This window comes from Castor canadensis, chromosome 4 (assembly GCF_047511655.1).
Source record: "Castor canadensis chromosome 4, mCasCan1.hap1v2, whole genome shotgun sequence".
NCBI lineage: Eukaryota > Metazoa > Chordata > Mammalia > Rodentia > Castoridae > Castor > Castor canadensis.
In genome coordinates, this window is record NC_133389.1 from 15,997,968 (window position 1) to 16,011,747 (window position 13,780).

At 43.1% G+C, this 13,780-nt stretch overlaps 1 protein-coding gene across 3 annotated transcripts in view; it reads left to right on the forward strand.

The window, feature by feature from the left end:
• The window catches only part of Rnf152 (ring finger protein 152), a 73,433-nt gene that overhangs the window by 1,484 nt on the left and 58,169 nt on the right, over positions 1 to 13,780 (forward strand). The gene's annotated exons all lie outside the window — the stretch shown is intronic.

The following is a 13,780-nucleotide window of genomic DNA, read 5'->3' on the forward strand; positions in this document are numbered from 1 at the left end:
GGGAGGTTTCTGCATAGACAGCGTTCCCATCTGTGAAGGAATGGGGGCTTCTGAAACTCCTGCTTCAGAGAAAGAAATTGCAAATGACTTCATTCATTCCTTTGAAAGAGGTCACTGGGGGTAGGGCACATGGGCGGGGTTGGGGGGTGGGGGTGGGGGTGTGGGGTGGAGGGGGAGATGTCGTGTAAATTCCACCTGGTTGGTGGGAATTTTGATCCGATCAGCGCATAGGCAGTTTCTAAACGTGGGGATTGGGCATAAGGCAGCATTCTTTTCTACAGTAATGTATTTTGGCTCAGTCTGTCGTTGGGGTGTTAGACGTTGAGAAGATATTGTGGTAAGGCTGATACTGTAAGGCTGATTGTAAATCTGACCAGCGCTCACTTAGGGCATTGACCAAATGCAGTGACCTTCTTATGAAATGATAATGTCTTTCCCTTTTCCTTCCTTGTAACAGTGTTTGCAATATGGAGACATTGGTGCTGGCAGTAACTTGCCAGGAGATGTCAGGGAGGGTTGTTGGGGGAGCAGAAAAAGAGAGAAAACAGACCTGTTTAGTTAAGCTTTCACTTAAATAGCCACAAGCCATTAGACTATCATTCTGCATTTTATCTTCAGGTTGTTGGTTCTTATCCAAAAACTCTGGCCTGTTCTTTTCTTTCCAAGGATGGTTCTGTTTTGATGTCAACCTAACCAGTTTTGGGGGTTATCTTGACACAGTGCCAGGAAATTGTAACCTTCAGACTTATCAGGACACCTCCCTCCTAGAGGGCAAAGCCGTGTGCATCCCACACAAGTAGCTGGGAATAAGAATGGTTATAAAAAGGAACTCAGGGTTTTCTTGCTGGACGACAGATAGCTGAGGGCCAAAGGCTGCTGGAGCGTGCCTTTGCACTGCAGCAGCAACAGCTCAGGACAGAGCAGATGCTCTTTGCCACCTCCTCCTTCCCCCCAAATCCCTTGAAAAATAAAGTTTGAAAACTTGAAGGATTTGACATTCACCTGTAGAGAAGTTTGTTTTTAAAAGGTAACTTTAAGAACAGAAGTGACACAAGCACTATATTATCTCTGTCCTGAAAGCATTCTCAAATCACTAAGGGAAGCAGATGAGCTCTCTAGCCCCAGCTGAAACAAAGGCCAATGCTTTGGGAAGATGAGATTATTAATATGAAGCTAGGATAGAGGTATTCTGACAAGTGATTTTTATGTCAGCAATAATACAGGGTGTGTACTGTGTTGCTGCAAGAGGAAAACCCACGTGATGGGATAATAGGGAATGTAATAATGCAATGGAAACAAGGGTGTGGCTTAAAAAAAAAACAATAAATAAATACCTCACTCACAAAATTCCACATGGGAAAACAGCTGCCTGCACATGTAAATGCACGTCCAAGAACAAAGATAGCCACAGTGCAGTGCTGGTTTTTATTATGGTTTTAAATTGTGTACAGTGATAAATATTAATAAAGCATTGTATTGAGGTCTAGTTTGCTTTTTATTTAGAAGGAGGCTCCCCACCCCCAGATGTGTACAGCTGTGTATTTAGCTGTAGTGTGGAGAAGTCAGTCTTGGGGTTTAGTGCCTTTCTCAGTGTGCATCCATCCATCCATCCATCCATTCATTCATTCATTCAGCAGATGTGTATCATGTACCTGATAGCTATGGGCTGTGTGAAAGGTGCCAGGGGGTGGGAGTGAGGGGTGGAGACACAAAAGTGAATCACCTTTTGGGAGTCTAGGGAGATGAGGAGCAGGAGCTGGTAGTAATTGAGTTCAATGGAAGCTAGTGAGTGATGACCAAAGAATGGGATTGGACTTCTGAGGAGGGAGTGTGTGCTGGTCCAGCCTCTGCTCTGACATCTCTTTCATTGGGGAGCTTTCTGCTTCCTAAATGCTGGGCCTGCAGCAGAAGGTAGCCTTTTCTTCAGTCCTTGAACTCTTCAACTGAACCCCACTGGAATGGTTCCTTCCCACCATTGTTAGGAGGTCATCTGTTTCCTTTTCTCTACCTGTCTGTCCTGCTGGTACCCTGTCCTTCTCAGCTTGAGGTGTTGTTCAGGTCCTGTTGCATTCAATTTTGAAAGAGATTTTGTTTCTCTGTTACCTGGCTTAGGAAACAGATTGCGGGGTGGGGAAACTTTTTGCAGGTTTCTCTTTTAAGTAGTGATGTGTGAGTGAGACAGGTTAGATGACGGTGTGGCAGTTACCTCTGCATCTCAGTGCTAAATTTGGGTTTTTTTCTTTCTTGGGCTGTGTGTCCAGTGTCACTCGCAGGTGGACCCTGTACTTTGTAGGCCTAGGCTGATGGAGGCTTGATAGTGCCTAGGATTGTCCAAAATCCCTGCAGCACGGAGAGGGACACACTGCAGAGTCTCACTCTAGCAACTGTGTGGTCCCACTCAGAAGTGAATTACATGAGTCTGGCCCCAAATAATTCATGTGACCCTATTGAACCACCATTCACCTCTCACAATTCTTGCGTGGAAAGGGTGGAGAACTGGGTATAGGCGAGCAGCACTGGTGCCATTCACACTGACCTAGTCCAGGAGAAGTTCTAAAGTGTGTCCCATTGGGCCTGGCTCAATGCTTGGAGTTATCAAGTGATCCACCAGCATCAATTGAATAAATGAGTGATAAGTCTCTTAAAGAATGTGGACTATCCTAACCTGTTATTTACTGGTATGTTAATATGATATTTACTAACACAATTGTATACTGGTCATCAAATAAAAAATTGTAGTCTTTTTTTTTTTTTTCTGACTGTTTGGATACTAGTTTATTCAGGGGTGATAGGCTAGCAGACATTTCCAAGCCCGATGCTGAAAGGTTACGTGTCTAGCATTATGTAATAAAGAGGTGCCACTTACAGATTTTCTCTCTCTTGCCATCTGCTGCTTTTTAAAGACTTCCTGAGATTGCTTGGAACAGCCCAGGGAAGAAACAGAGCTGGCAGGTGACTCTGGAGACACCCAGGTGGTGACCTCCTACAACAAGGATTGCAGGGCAGCAGATAAGGAGGAAGGAATGGTTTAGGGTCACCTTGGGTCACCTTGCTATTTGATGTTTAGAAAAAGCAGTTTGGCCAGGAAGCTTTCTTCTGGTCATTGTTTTAGACATTCAAGTTTCTTCAGCCACCATTTTGCCTGTAAGTGTGGTGAGTTGAGGCCTTCTTTGCCATGCTGTCCTTAAAGAGTTGGATGCTGTAGAACAGGCATCACAAGGGCTGTGTGGGTCCAGCAGTTGGTCACTTGCAGAGAGACATTTGCCTTGGGAAGAACAGGTCACTTAAATGCCCACATTGTGATAACTGCATTCATAGATTAGAATTTTAAGGTCTGCTAAGCACTTTCTGGATAAGCATGGAATTTAACGAGATGCTATTGCTTCTGGTTCAGTAGTCACCTTGGCAAAGTTGAATTTAAAGACAACGTTCCATATTTAGAAGTGACGTAGTAAACTGACTGAGTTAGCCGCCAACACTGGGATTGATCTAAGGAGGTAGAGGCCACCCTCTGGTCTGGCTTCATTTGAGTAACAAGATCCTTTGCTCTAGAGGGTTCAGAGCTGGAGATGAGTAGCTGGGAGAGCAGCATAGAGCATCCCAGAACCAGCTCAAGGAGTTGGGCTGACAGCAAGTGCAGACTGTGCCAGAAGGAAAAGGAAACTTCGGGGGCTGTCTTCAGGAATATGTGGCACACTTCAAACTGCATTGTGTAACCTTGAGTCCCTCACTTTTTAACGCCTCTGTTCAGGTGAATGGCACTTTGGCCCTGGTACCACCTGTCAGAAGGTCACAGCAACAAGAAAGGAGGGAGGCACTGACTTTCCTGCTCCTTCCTGTGGCTTCTCCAGTTACACCGTGTCCCAGAGTCTGCCTCCATGATGGACGTCACAGCTGGGAGATATGTTTCAGGGTTTTTGTGTTATTAGTTGACTCACTGCCATTGTAGAATTTAAAGGGAGGTCTCGAACAGTGTTTGTGTGATCCACATTGCCTTTTGGTGTTCTTGAGGCCCATGGTTTCCTGGTAGACCCTGTGTGACTGCTGAGGTGTTTGCTCTTTGTGGAGTTCTGGGGGCTGCTTGTGAGCTGCTAAGTGGGCTGGCTTAGTCAGAAAAGATGCCTTATTTACTGGCTTGATGTATTGATTCTTGCATAAATAAAACTCAGTGCAAGCATCCTGGATGACAAAACTTATCCAGACATTACATGGGCTTCCTGGGGAATCACCTCCATGCAGAGAAGGGGTTGATCAAATGATGTGCCCTGGCCAGGGCAAAGCAGTTGATGAAACAAAATCTACAGCTGTTGGGTTCTGGGCGTGTTCCTCCCTTCCCATCTTACCCCCACCTACCAAGGAGATGTAGTGGTACTGGCTCAGTCCCATTTCTAGGCTTTTTAGTTTTTGTTTGTTTTTTGTTTTTGATGGTACTGGGGTTTGAACTCAGGGCCTTGTGCTTGCTAGGCAGGCACTCTTACCTTTTGAGCCATACCTCCAGCCCAAATTAGAATTTCTTTCTTTTTTTGGCAGTACTGGGGTTTGAACTCTGACCTCACACTTGCTAGGCTTGCTAGGTAGGCCTTCTACCACTTGAGCAACTCTGCATTTCTAAATGCAGACAGTCACACCAACTGCACTCCTCACTGAGCTTGGGACAAGAATTGATGAGATGTTGGTAAAAGCTTTGTCAGACACTGTGAAACGAGGAAGCCTTATCATTATTGCTGTTCTGCTTATGACTAGATTAACGGTCTCTCCTTAGTAATAGTTTCTACAGCTCCCTTAATTTCCATCCCTGTGCCACATCCCAGCTGACCATGTTTCTTCTGAAGCTATGATGACAATGGGAGTGGGCACCCCAGCTCCTGACCTTCCCCCCGACCGTCTCTCATTGACCAGGTCATTTTAATGGTCATTCCTTACGATGACTCCTGCATTTTTGAGGGGGGTGTTTAGGGGGGAAGCTCATATTCATTCATCTTTTTTTCTAGCTTGGTCCCAAACTTCCTTTCCAATCTTTACTCTGACTTTAAAACTCTGAATGAACTGAGCTGGTTACTCCCAAATGCTTTGCATAGCCTCTTTCTTAGTTCTAGCCCTGGTATGGCCTAAAATGTCCTCTCTGCGTTTCCTTCAATTCAGCTCTTAACTCTTCTCAAATATTTAACTAGATTGCTTTATCCCTTGGCAATTCTTTATTACTCCAAAGTTCTCTGGAAAAATTGCCTCCTTTTCATTTCATTCAACATTCATTGATTTATTTATTTGTTCATATTCATTGATTCATTTTACAAGGAGCACTTGTCGTAGATTGTGTTGTATTATTGCCTAAGATTGAAGAGTCTTTTTGTTTAATTACCAAGAACAACTCAAACAAGTTCACAGGAAGGGAGGACTTTTGAAGAGATGTTCCTGGATGTTTTTTCTCATCAAGCCATATCCCAAGAGTCCCCATGCATGGGACCCTTCCAACCTTTGCTCTTACTGGACATCCCCAATTGTGGAAGAGGGTGGGGGTGCTGGGTGTGGTTCCTCCAGGAAGTCCTACAGGCCCACAGATGTAGCAGCTTGACCTAAGGATCTTACTTCTCTTACAAGATTCTTTAAGAGGAGGACAGGATGAGATTTGACCTCTTTTGGTGTTTGCCACCAAAATAACTAAACAATCACTGGTGACTCTTCTGACAACACTGAAAATGATTTTGACTACTACTAAAGGAATTATTACTTTAGACTTGTACTCTTAAAGGAAGTTAAGAAGAGAGAAAGTTACTTTCAGGAGCTTCCTCTGCTTGCATTAATAACGATTAAAGGTTGACTCAAATGTGAAGGCCAGTCCGCTGTGTGCGTATCAATATGGCTGGCAGGTGAAGGTTCTCAGTGAGAGTCATTCTAACAAAATTGGTTGTTGATAGTCTGCTTTCAACTTCTGTTTGCATATTACTTCCAAAAGAAAAGGAAGGAAGAAAAAGAAATTCCTCTCAGGGTGACACATAGCAAGCAGCATTAGGATTTTCCCTTCACTAGGCTATTCCACAATCTAACAGAGTGGCTGTGAGGACCTTTTGACATGACTGAGTTACAGTTATGTAACAGGCCACACCTCCTCATCATTACCTTGTGGCCATAAAAACACCTTTGGGTCATTTCACCTTCTGATTTTGAAATATGCCTTCACATGATAGAGACAAGACTCTTTGACCTTCATGCTTGATCATTATGGAGAGTGTTATTATGGAAGAGCAGAATACGTTCAACTGTTGGAGACATTGGGCAGGACTACTTTAATGCTAAGAACAGGCCCAGTTTGAAGGATAGTGAATGGACCTGAGATAAATATCTCAGACCAGTCATCATCTTCTGCAGTTGTCTTTCTGGGGTAGATTTGTTTTCTTGCAGGTTAATAATGGGAGATTAAGGAGGTCGGAGGGCATATGTATAATCTCTTTGCCTCTTTATTGTGTAAAGGTCACTGCCATTTTAGGTGAGTAGCAGATAATTGAACAGTGCAGGTACAGTCAGCCTTAACTGACTGTATCCCCCTCTTTCCACCTGCTCCATGACACTGATTCTGCAGAACCACAAGGTGGGCCTCCATCTAGTCACCTAAGATGGTAGGCAATATAGCTTTTAAAACACTGAGTGTCATGAATAAACCACATATTGGGTAAACAGTTATTTATTAAGTTTGCTCAGATATTGAGTGTTTATTCTTTGCCAGGCACATTGTAACAAAAATCTCCAACTTGCTATGCTTAAAGTAGGAACTTAACTCATAATAATCAATTAGGTTTTCTTTTTTTATACTGGCAAAGCAAAGATGGGAGAGAATTGAAACATATCTGATACTTTTCTCTCAATTCTTGATCACTTTCCATATATTTTACTTGGTCCTGATTTAGTTGAGTGATTTAAAAGCACAGATTTTCTTTTTGTTTTTTTGGACCATACTAGGGTTTAGACTCAGGGCCTTGAGAACTCTACCTTGAGCCTCAGCCCCAGTACCAGCCCTTTTAGCTTTAGTTGTTTTTCAGAAAAAGTCTCATGCTTTTGCCCCTGGGCCAACCTCAAACCACAGTTCTCCTCCCTACTGCCTCCCATGTAGCTTGGATTACAGATGCACACTGTCATGTTGGTTTATTTTTTGAAATGGGGGGGGTCTTGCTTTTTGCTTGGGCTGGCCTCTTGTGAGCCACCACATCCAGCTAAAAGCATGGAATTTTTTAAATGAAATGACCAAGATTAAATCTCAGCTCTGCCACCTGACTTTGAGTAAATAACGTCTGACTAAGCTTTGGTTTCTTCATCTACAAAATGAGGGAGAATCAGCTTCATTAAGTTACTATGAGAATAAGAGAATTTACCTACTGAGTTTAGGATGTGAGTAAGGCATGTCCACCACCACCAGTCCCTGTGCTCAGTTCTGGGGATGAATAGGCTTGGGTTAACCTGAAGAAACCCTCAGGTTAACCAAGGAGATAGCCACATGTAAATCGTGCTTCAGTGTTTACATGACAGTTTCTTTAGTATGTCATTGTCATTGAAGACTTATCATTGGAAAATCTTGGTTATGCTTTGCTTAAATAGTTTGGAGTTTGAAATGATAGGCCTCCTCAGGAGGATGTAAGTCTGAGAAGAGATCCTGAGGAAACCTGGAGGCCATCTGAGCCTGCCCTAGGGAACCAGACTTTTCTCCCAGGGCTCTTCTTCCCAGGCCAAGGAATGAAAGGTATCCTGGAATAGACTACCACTTTCCTGGGGTCAGGTTTATTGGGGATAGAGTCACCCCCAATTTTGCCTAGGACCAAAGAAATATCTAGGTCATGGAACTTTGTATTTTAAACCAGAACAGTCCCAAGGAAAACTGAGACAAGTTGCCACCCTATGGAAGGATCCCATTGTGTTTTGTAAGCTGTGTTGACATCCTGAAGCAGCCTTTGTAGATTTGATATGTTCAGACTCCCTAAGAGGAGGCAGGAGAGCAGGGGTTAGGATAAGAAGAGAAGGCAGTGTGGAGTTGTCATTTCCTTTATGATTTATGAAACTGCATTTTGGAATGGGATTCTTTTTTAGTTACCTTTTTTTTTTTTAAGAAAACTCTTTAATAAAGACAAAGAAACCAGACTATACAATAAATAATAAATATCAAGTTAATGAGCTGTTGTAGAAATTCCCCTGAAACTGGCAATTGCTGTGCTTGTCAGAGTTGTACTTGTACACAGTAGGCGCTCATGAAGACTTGCTGGAATCGATTCAGAAATGCTGCACAGGGAAGTGGAAGGGGCTCTGAGACTTGCATTCAAGGTCAGACTGGGTTGCTGATCACTGTCCAGTTTGAAAGTCTGTGCCTTAGTCTCTCTGGGCCCTCCCTTAGCTAATTTGAGGACGTTTGGAATCGCAGGCACTGAGTGTCTTATTGCAGAGATACCTGGGGTGTATTTATGTAGAAACTGTGCTCTTCCTGTTTTCTTCTTGGGAGCCACACAAGGTTAGCAGACAATCCAATTGCTTTTTGTTTTGTTTGCAGCTAAGATGCTTCTGGAACCTGTCCATGTTATAAACATGCTGATAGCCTGGGCTGGCCTGGGGGCACTGTGTACACAGTACCTAGTGTTTTCTTCCCAAAGATTCCAGAGGGATTTCGTGATGAGTCTGTAATACCTAGTGGGGTAGGGAAGGAAACAGGCCTGGCTCCATACTGTAGCCAATGTATTTTGTGGGATTGATGGAAACTGATAAGGCCAGCCACAGATTCTCAAAGAATTTTGCTGATGCCTCAAATGATCGCCCTTTGTCCTCTCTTTCTCCTTGGGAAGATTAACTGTTTATCTTGGGCTATGAGGTTGTTTCAGACAGAACCTGCACAATTAATTGGTTGGCATCAGTAATTAGTAAGTGAGTTGTCAGTTTTGTAATTTTGACGTGAAAGTAATTGTGAAACACTTATGTCATCCTTTACTGTGTGTGTAGTCATCATACACAATAAGACACCATGTTCACTTTTCACAATCCGTTACTTCATCTAAGAAAAAAGGAAATAGCTTGTGTATGGAAGGGGAATATTTTAGACAAACAGAATACATTGAATACATTGCTTTTATTTCTACACACAAAATACTATTAATTCAGAGAGTTTCTTAGTAGTCAGATTTTTTTTTTTTTTTTTTTTTTTGTGGTACTGGGGCTTGAACTCAGGGCCTTCACCTTGAGCCACTCCACCAGCCCTATTTTTGTGAAGGGTTTTTCAAGATAGGGTCTTGCAAACTATTTGCCTGGGCTGGCTTTGAACTGTGATCCTCCTGATGATCTCTGTCTCCTGAGTAGCTAGGATTATAGGCGTGAGCCACCGGTGCCTGGCCAGATGAATTTTTTAAATTACTTTTTCTTTTTATTGGTGGTACTGGAGTTTGTACTCAGGGCTTTGCACTTACTAGGCAGGTGCTGTACCTCCTGAGCTACACCTTCAGCCCTTTTGTTATTTTGGAGATAGGGTATTCTTTTGCCCAGACCAACCTGGACTGAGCGCTTCCTATTTTGTTTCATGGGATGACAGGTGCACATCACCACATCAAACTTGGTTGAGATGGGGTCTCCTGAACTTTTTGCCTGGGCAGGCCTTGGACTGCCATCCTCCAGATCTCAGCCTCCCAAGTAGCTAGTATTACAGGTGTGAGCCACTGGCACGCTGATTGGAGTCATCTCTTAAAATTAATTGCTCACACACCCATGGGTTTATAACAAAATAATAAGGTACTGGAGAATCACATCTCAAGGCAGCACTGCCCTGTAAGACATTTGTTAATTTATAAAGAAAAATGTCTTCCTTAAGAAGGAAAAAGAATGTCAGTTTTCAGAACCTATTTCACTGTACTTGTAAAGCCAAACCCTCTCTCCATTGTGCTCCTTAGGGTAACATCTGTTGTGGTCAAGGTCTAGTCTACAGCAGAAATTGAAGCAGAGATATTGTTAGGTAATTCAGAATTCCTTGCAAATTAGGAGGGCAGTGATAATCAATTTTGAAGTGTAAGCCTGATTCAGCCTAGTTCTAGTTGCCTCAGTGTTTGTTCATTCCCTGTCTTTGACTGTGACAATGTACACTTTTTCATAAAGGTGAATGTGGTTTGATTTGGACCCAAACCCTTGGTTGTATGCCTGTGATCTGGAATTTTCCCCTCACCATTGCGGAGGCTGTTGTGAACAGGCTCATTGTCCTGCAGTTTCTGGAGTCTGCTTCCCCTATTTTATTTTCCCCTTGAGATTCTGACTTGTGAAGAAACAAATTTCTTAGTTTTATGAGATTTTTTAGTGCTAGGTGACTGGTGGTGTTTGATATAATCTATAGTACTTAATAGCTAAATACACTTGGTCTCCCAAAGCTTTTCACAGTAAAAATAAGAAAGGTGGAGGGACAATGGTTTGCCAGGTGTGGTAGTGAGCTGAGGCAGGAGGATCATGAATTCAAGGCCAGCCTAGGCTATGGAGTGAGACCTGGCCTCAAAAAACCCAAATAGCTGAATGTATAAACAACTGATGATGACAACCGCAGAAAACAACACCATCATAAACAAAGAGACAATGCTTTGAGAAAAGAGAAGTATGGTAGAACCTGGAAAGGCCAGGTGACTTGGCTCAGGTTATATGATAGGTTTATACTGGAGCAGGATGTGACCTGAGTGATGGCGCCTGTCCTTTTTTTGGAGGCTGGTGGTTTGGACTCAGGGTTCATGCTTGGCAGGTGCTCTACCACTTGAACCACGTCCCCAGTTATCTTGTCCTGTTAACCTGTGAACCACATTCACAACTGGATAAAGTACTGAAAGAAGTGGAAACTCTTTGAGAAAATGGTTCAGTGTAAAATGGCTTAGGAAAGGATCTGACTTCCATGCTGGCCTGTGTTTGGGAACAAAGGTGGATGTTTTTGGTCACCCATCTGCCTAGATCACCTTGATGTTGACATGGAGGCAGTGTTGTTTGAAAGAATTGGTGTGGAGTTCTTTCAGGAGATTTGCAGTGAGACTCCACTATTACCTGAGCTCTGCCCTGTGAAGTCTGGTGGTGTGAGTTGTTTGAGAGGGGCCACTTGACTGAAAAAGCCTGTGTTGGTCCTTGTGTGAGAGACTTGATCAGATGCTGGAAGCTATGACTTTCCTGAATACACTACTAAGAACTTCTGTTTGAACAAAAAGTGCTCTTATAATCCTCCTCCCTTAGTTGCTATTCCCCTATCCCCATACCAGAAAGTGGGGTAAGTCCTATCCTTTCATACCCTTGTAGCGTCACTTCTTCTTGCCTTTCTCTCCCTTCCCAAAGCATAGCATCCTGATGGAGAGCTATAGGTCATCGCCTCCTACAAGGCTTCATTCCCTTTTCACCTGCCTACGGGTCCTCTCCCTGCTCCTGAAGGCAGAATTCTTTTCCTTCTATTTGGTCTTTTGAATCTCACTTGCTCCTGTGTGATAATTCTTTGTATGGTTGCTTCCCCTACTCCGTTGTAGATTCTTTGGTTATTGGCATCTCGGCTTGTTAAGGTGTTTGGATGAGCAAGTTAATGAAGGAAGAAGCTAATGAATGAATAACTATTGATGGGTGGGTTTGCTTGGATTGATCTGTTCATATCTTAGTGATGATCAGCTTGGGTATGGATGTGTTTTGGCTAGATTCTTAGCAACATCTAAGTACTTTAGCATTTGGGGCTGGATAATTCTTCATTGTAAGGTGACTGTCCTGTGTACTGTGGAGTGTTGAGTAGCATCCCTGGATGTCATCCACTAGATGTCATTTGCCCCAGTTGTGACACTCAGAGAGATCTCCAGACACTGCCAAATGTCACTGAGGGTGAAATCAGTTGACAGGTACTATGATACCACATAGTGGTTCTTCCCATTGAATTGTGTGTGGATATCAGAAGTACCTCAGAGTGGGGTGCCCTTCCCGTGCTTGCTCCTGATCTCCTAGTTGTTTGCAGAGGTTCCATAAGAAATCTTGGAGGCCCTAGGGTAGGATGGAACTACAAGATGGAAAGAGCCTGGATCCCTGAGTGACCAAATGGGGTATAACCTTCTTACATAGCTGCATTCAAATTCAAGGAGACGAAGAGATAAAACCATTGTTGCATTAGATCACTAAGATTTCAGGGTATTTGTTTTGGCAGTCAGTCTATCCTGCCTAACATTACCTGACACTTGGGATAAAGAGACCTAGCTGAAGCAGCCATGACAGTATTACAAGTATGAGGAAAAACAGGAATTCCAGCTATGCAGAGAAAAGAGGACAGATTTTACACAGCCATGGTGGCATGCACCTATAATGCCAGTACTCAGAATGGAACAGAAGACACACCTTTATTTCTATAACTTCTATATTTTATTTAAAATTAAGATGATGATAAAATGTAAATTCGCTATTCATACCACTCCAATAATTTTGACATGTGACTAATAAGCAGCTTTGAGCTGTAATAAAACATGAAGTGTGCTAGCAGTTACATCACTGTATATGTATGTGTCTATAGAACAAGATCAAGTTGAGATATTTGTGGCAATGTATATTTAGTGCATTTTAACCTTTTTGTGGAGAACAATGACAGATGTCGATACTCTGCAGTCACAGCTGGTCCCCACACTATTAATAAATAAATCACTGTATGTTAGGACGGTCTTTGTAAGGGACTCTTATGCTTACAACGAATGATATGGATTAGTGTCCTTTAAAAAGCTCAACTAAAAGCTTGCTTATCAGACAAAATTCAGTGTACAGGGCCACATTTTGTTGCAGTAATTAATTGTTTTTGTGGTTGTGTCTGTGTAGAACTACTGGTGGAAATGCGTAAGGCAAATGGTGCCCATCTGTCAGGGTTGTTTTTCGGACATGATGGCTGTCTGTGGAAGGCCCTTCAGAGGCCAAAAGCTTTGTGTTTGGCTCAGAGGTCTTGTATGGTTGCTCTGTTTGTGTGAATTCAGTCGTTGTGCAAAAGGGCCACCTCAGTTAATTTCACCCTACTTGTCTGTCAGTTAGAATCCCTGCCAGGAAAGAGATGACATCTGGCCTGATGATGGTAAGATGGCAAGGTCTCTCTTTCTAGTGAAATCCTGTTAGACTTCTTGGCTACCAAAAATCTGGTGATTCTGCTTCCTCTCCCCCCTCAAAAAAAATTTCACAGTAGCAAAAGTAAGACTAGCTAACGAGGGCACTGATTATGTACAGCTGCTAAGTGTTTTGCATACAGTATGTGCGTAATCCTCACAGCAGTCCCACAGGGAAAGGCAGAAGGTATTGTTAATCCCTGTAATACAGATGAGGAAAATGGGGCACCCAGAGGCCAAATGACTCTCCCAAGGTCACAAAGCAAGTAAAAGCCAGAGCTGGGATTAGAACCCAACATGACAGCTCCAGAGTCCATGTTAAAGGTGGTTGCAGAATGCTGTCTGGGCCTTTTCATTCTGCCGAGGACACTTTACTTTCTCCGAGGTCTCTCCTGTATTTTCATCTCTTCAACTGACATCTTATATGTGATGAATCAAAAGTTCTCGACATCGCTGCTTTATTTTTGTGTGGGGTCAGCGTAATTTCCCAACCTAGCTGTCAGCTGGTGCTCTTGTGTCTGCAACCCTTGCCATCGTACTTCATGTCAGCAGGCACTAAATCAGCATGTTGATTTGATCATTTTTATATCGAGAGGTTATCTCGCCGGAGCAAGTAAGATCGTGTTCACAAGGGACGTGAATGCTCAGTGGTGTTAGAGTTCAGAGGAGCCATGATTTATTTTGGACTGGCATCATGG